We start from the raw sequence: 6396 nt of genomic DNA, 5'->3' as shown, positions 1-6396 counted from the left end.
CTTGATTTAGTTGTTACCTCAAGTTGGTGCTCTGAGTTCAAAGACCTTCAACTCTAATCAGTAACCTGTCCTCTTGGTGCTCTGGCCATGCATGTTTTATTTAAACTCCAGAAAAGGCACTGTTTGCAAGACATTAGAATCAGCTACTGGAACTTTTATGAAATATGAATTTCAAAGCAGTCCTATCTGCCAGACATTGTTACATCAGCTTCATGTTTCCGATTGAGACATTTAGATTGAAACAAGGAAGCAAATTTACAGATCCTGAGATCTGCGTTGGCTGGATCTAATGCTGAAATTCTAGAGTCACTGTGTTACATAATCATTGCCTTTATGTGTAACTACTGTCATCACTTTTTAGATGGTAACTGGTAACTTTTTAGAGCAAGCCATGCCCGAGTTCCAAATTTAGAACACCCAGTGTATTCCAACAGCTTAGAGCAGACCTGGCACATAGTAGGCGTTCCCATATGTTGAAAGAACCAATATGTGTATACACTGAACACACAGTAAAGGAATCTAGAAAATGAAGAATTTTTTTTTCTGCTGTCTACCCATACTCTCTTGCTTAGGCATCTGGAAATGAGTGTGGTTTGAGGGCTGTACAATAATATCTGATCACAATCTGGCTGGGTGATCTTAGGAAATCATTTCAGTTGTCTGTGATTTTACTTATTGTAAAATTTCCAACAGAAGTCTGACTAATTGGAAATGTCCTGTTATCCCTTTAACTCACCAAAGGAGAATGGCAATATAAAAATATATTTGAAAAGAAACTGCAATGGCTTGCCATGACTTCTGTACACCTTTAATTCATTTTCCTGTGACTTCAAACCCAGTGGCTGCAGGCCTGTACGAAGAGCTTTGAGTTCAAAATTGTGACCCATCCTCCCACAAATCACTGTAATATCTCTACAATCATTCAATAAAGGATCACTTCTAGTCACTATACTCTGCCTACTAAGGCTAGAAAATACCTGGTATATTTTAGAAGATTTTTTATAAAGTAAAAAAAAAAAAAGTGCTTGGTAGTCCCTTACCTACAGTTATTGGGTCCATCAACCGTGAATTAGTTTATCTTTTGTCTTCAGCAACTTGATATATATTTGTCCTCACACTGATTTCTCTTCATATTTGTATCCTCTCTTAGAGGAGTTCCCTCTTCTCTACTTTGATTCCCACACGCTGCCCCTTTTCTCTTCTGTACCCAGTAATATCCTCACTTCTCTCCTTTTGATGACTCCCGTCACACTGCCTCATTCCACTCCACCTTGAAATATGCACACATACCTCCTACGCTGAAGAAATGACAACAACCGTTAGAAAAAAACATCCTGCTCTCCTGCTTTTTTAAAGTATGGCTTAGGTTTTTGTTTTCTTACACCACCAGTATACACAAACTCTTAACGTCTAATCTCATCTTTTGTTTTCTCGTCATTTATTTTGCTCCTTTAAACTCTGTACTCAAATTTCGTGGCAAAATAGCATAGTGATTAAAAGCATAAATTCTGGTGCCAGATTGCTGGGTTTCCAATTACATCCTCAGTTCTTTACAGTTGAATGATACTGGGCATCAGATATAAAATCTTAATGCTTTAGTTTTTGCATCTGTAAAACAAGGATTTAATACACACACCTCAAAGAGTAATTATGGGATTGAATTAAAACAGATAACACAATTAGAAGAGTGCTTCTCACACAACAGGCACCCAACAGTTGTTCGCATCTTCATCATCATCATCACCATTATTATTATAACCATTCTCCCAATTCTACTGAAGCTGCATATCAGTAACATTTAGGTAACTCTAACTTTTAAAACTAGTAGATTTTCGTCAATCTTTGTTCTTCCTGATTTACATTCACAAAATGTGGCCCTGTTGACCATTTGTGTCAATAAGATTCCAGTGTAGAAACAAACCATTCTGCATATTTCAAACACTATGGGATTGAAAACTGGGAATTAGTTACTTACAAAATTGTTTGATGATTCGGAGGAGAAGTCAGAAAGGACACCACTGTACGACTGAATCCAAGAGCATGTCGTCATTGATATGACTCAGAGGTCAGGATGCTGCTCCTGCCCCGGCCAATTCCATCACTACACATGCCATTCTGCTCAGGAAGCTGGGGTCTAGCTACTAGAATGCAAATCCGATGACTGAACTGTTTCTAACAAGTCACATTTCACACTATTGCTTGTTATCAGACACGGCAGCATGAAGGAGATCTAGATCTCCTTCAAATTTTAGGCAAAGGAGTTTGGGGCATGTGGTTTTTAGCTTCTTTTTTTCTTTTGTTTTGTCCTGAAACTTCTGTCCTCCTAACTTCAACTGTCACTTGTGTATAGCTAACTACCCAACCCCTACTCACAGCTCTGACCTCCTTTCTCTAATTCTGAATATGAAATACTGGAAATTTCCTCATGTATATTATACCATAGCTTCAAACTCAGTATATGTATAGTATGACTAAACGAAACCAAAACCAAACACAAAACTCAATCCCACTATGTCTCTGTATGATTTTAATTAGTGATACATTTTTCTCCCAAGTGCTCAGGTGCAAAAGCTGTGTTTATCACACCTCAGATTTCTCCTACTCTTGTTTGATACCTAGTTAAATGACAGGAAATCTAAAAGACTGAAAAGACTGCATGCTCTTCAAATGATCTTCCCTAAATATCAAATCCCTTATTTTGGCTTTTCTTAGAAACGGTCAGTAACAGCTAGAATTTACATTCCTTATCACAGCAGGATATTACAGTGAATTTCTTTAGTTCTGAATTACAGTGCATTTTTGTATTTAACCACATACAATTAGGAATGTTGACATCCCACTATGGAAATTGAGGAGTCTAACAAAGAGATTTCCTGGATAGAGAACTTAGTATAGCATATGATATAACATTACTGGCTAGGAAATAGATAAAATCAGACAGATACAAATTTTATCTTTGATGCTTACTAGATGTTTGACCTTGGGGAAGCTGCTTCAAATCATTAATCCCAGATTTACTTAAAATAAAGGTAAAAATGGTACCCACATCATAGAGAGGTCATTACAAAGATTAAATGTGAGAATGCTACAATAAAGTGCTTATATATTACAAATTTGGAATCATCAAGACAGTATGGTACTGGCACAAAAACAGACACATAGATCAATGGAACAGATAGAGACCCAGAAATGGACCCTCAACTCCATGGTCAACTAATCTTTGACAAAGCAGGAAAGAATGTCCCATGGAAAAAGGACAAACAGTCTCTTCAACAAATAATGCTGGGAAAATTGGACAGTCACATGTAGAAGAATGAAACTGGACCATTTCCTTACACCATACACAAAGATAAACTCAAAATGGATGAAAGACCTAAATGTGAGACAGAAATCCATCAAAATCATAGAGAACACTGGCAGCAACCTCTTCAACCCCAGCTGCAGCAACTTCTTACTAGACATGTCTCCAAAAGCAAGGGCAACAAAAGCAAAAATGAACTATTGGGACTTCATCAAGATAAAAAGCTTCTGCACAGCAAAGGAAACAGTCAACAAAACTAAAAGGCAACCTACAGAATGGGAGAAGATATCTGCAAATGACATATCCAGGTAAAGGGCTGTTATCCAGGATCTATAGGGACCTTAACAAACTAAACACCCAAAAAACAAATAATCCAGTCAAGAAGTGGGAAGACATGAACAGACATTTCTCCAAAGAAGACATACAAATGGCCAGCATACACATGAATAAATGCTCCACATCACTTGCCATCAGGGAAATACAAATCAAAACCACAATGAGATACCACCTCACACCTGTCAGGATGGCTAAAATTAACAAGTCAAGAAACAACGGATGTTGGTGAGGATGCAGGGAAAGGGGAACCCTCCTACACTGTTGGCGGGAATGCAAGCTGGTACAGCCACTGTGGAGAACAGTATGGAGGTTCCTCAAGAAGTTAAAAATAGAGCTACCCTTCAACCCAGCAATTGCACTACTGGGTATTTACCCCAAAGATACAAATGTAATGATCTGAAGGGGCACATGCACCCCAATGTTTATAGCAGCAATGTCCACAATAGCCAAACTATGGAAAGAGCCCAGATATCCATCGACAGATGAATGAATAAAGAAGATGTGAGACTGTTAACTACAGGAAACAAACTGAGGGCTGCTGGAGGGGAGGTGGGTGGGAGAATGGGGTAAATGGGTGATGGGCATTAAGGAAGGCATTTGTTGTGATGAGCACTGGGTGTTATATGGAACTGATGAATTATTGAACTCTACATCTGAAACTAATGATGTACTATATGTTGGCTAATTGAATTTAAATAAAAAAATAAAATGCTTAAATATGGTAGTAGTAGTCTCAAGACAAAAACAATAAATTTTGATTAACTTTTCTGTTTGTTTCAAATTTTTATTTAAATTCTAGTTAGTTAACATATAGGGTAATATTCATTTCAGGAGTAGAATTTAGTGATTCATCACTTCCATACAACACCCAGTGCTCATCACGACAAATGCCCTCTTTAAAGCCCATCACCCTTGTATCCCTTCCCCCACCCACCACCCCTTCAGCAACCCTCAGTTTGTCCTCTATATTTAAAAGTCTCTTATGGTTTGTTTCTCTCTCTCTCTTTTTTTTCCCCCTTCCCCTATGTTCATCTGTTTTGTTTCTTAAATTCCACATATGAGTGAAATCATATGGTATTTGTCTTTCTCTGACTTCTTTCACTTTGCATAATACACTCTAACTCCATCCACATCATTGCAAATGAAAAGATATCACTCTTTTTGATGGCTGGGTAATATTCCATTGTGTATATATACCACATGTTCTTTATCCATTCATCTGTCAGTGGACATCTGGGCTCTTTCCATAGTTTGGCTATTGTTGATAATACTGCTATAAAAACTGGGGAGCATGTGTCCCTTCAAATCAGTATTTTTGTATTCTGAGGGTAAATACCTAGTAGTGCAATTGCTGGGTTGTAGGGTAGTTCTTTTTTTTTTTTTAACTTTTTGAGGAACCTCCATACTGTTTTTCAGAGTGGTTGCATCAGTTTGCATTCCCACCAACAATGTAAGAGGCTCAGTTCCCCTTTCTCCACATCCTTGCCAACTGTTGTTTCCTGTGTTGTTTCTGTTGTTTCCTGTGTTGTTAATTTTAGCCATTCTGACAGGTGTGAGGTGGTATCTCATCATGGTTTTGATTTGTATTTCCCTGATGATGAATGATGTTGAGCATCTTTTCATGTGTCTGTTAGCCATCTGTATGTCTTCTTTGGAAAAATGCCTGTTCATGTCTTCTGCCCATTTCTTAACTGGATTATTTATTTTTTGGGTGTTGAGTTTGGTTAACATAATGCTATCATTGCTGATATTGATGCCATCCTCCCTTCTTCTGAATATGTTTTAGGGTTATGCTGCAATTGGTATAATTTGATATTCATTATTAAACTTTGTAGATTCACAGCTATGTAAGTAACTGGAACCACTTCGGCACCTGGGGTATAATTCAGTGTCAAATCCTAGGGTTTCACGTAGGTAGCAGATGCACTATGTTGCATAGATGAGAAGATGAGAAGAAATATGTAGATCTGGCTCAAGTCCCCACAATCAATTTATAAATATTGGTGATTACCTTTGTTCGTAGTGAGGGAGGTGGGGGAGAGGGGTAGGTGCTAAGCAGAATTTGAAAACCATTAGCCTGAGTCATCAGTAAAAATTGTTCTCTTCTACTACACATAATGGTAGACTATGTTGATATTTACTAATAAAATGTGAGTTCCTTTTTTTACTTAACTACATACTACAAATATGTTAAACTGAACAATGTAAAAAAAGTCTTACAATACTAAATAAAATGTTAGATTCTCACTTATGCCTCTATTTCTCTGTTTCAATAGTGGCTTTGATTGTATGTTGAAATAAGACTGAAAGCCCACTATAATATTTTATTATAAATCACCAGGGATTATGCACTTTGGGTCAGAAACTGTCTTACAAACACATTGCAACTGATAAGATAAGGAGTTCCCTGAAACTCTATACATGGAACTGGCTTAATAATAAAAAAAAAAATCTTTCAATACATGAATGAAGGAGTTCAATTATTAATTAACTACTTAATGAATTTTAACTTAATTTGTCATTATACTTTCCTCCTCCAATTTCATTTCTGAAATTTAAAAAAAAAACACTTTATTTTTTACATTAGATATCAAATAACTAAATTCTGTTAAAGGTGGACAAGTTTTTTCCCTGCCTAAATCAGCAGCTTTTAGAACCATTTTTCTTTATTACCAGCTGCTAGATGTACCCACAGCATATAGTTGCCAAGCAAATTTGAGAGGTCACAAAAGAACAGGGCTGAAGAAATGAGAACATCA

Source organism: Halichoerus grypus, chromosome 5 (assembly GCF_964656455.1).
Source record: "Halichoerus grypus chromosome 5, mHalGry1.hap1.1, whole genome shotgun sequence".
NCBI lineage: Eukaryota > Metazoa > Chordata > Mammalia > Carnivora > Phocidae > Halichoerus > Halichoerus grypus.
Note: the sequence above shows the minus strand (reverse complement) of the source record.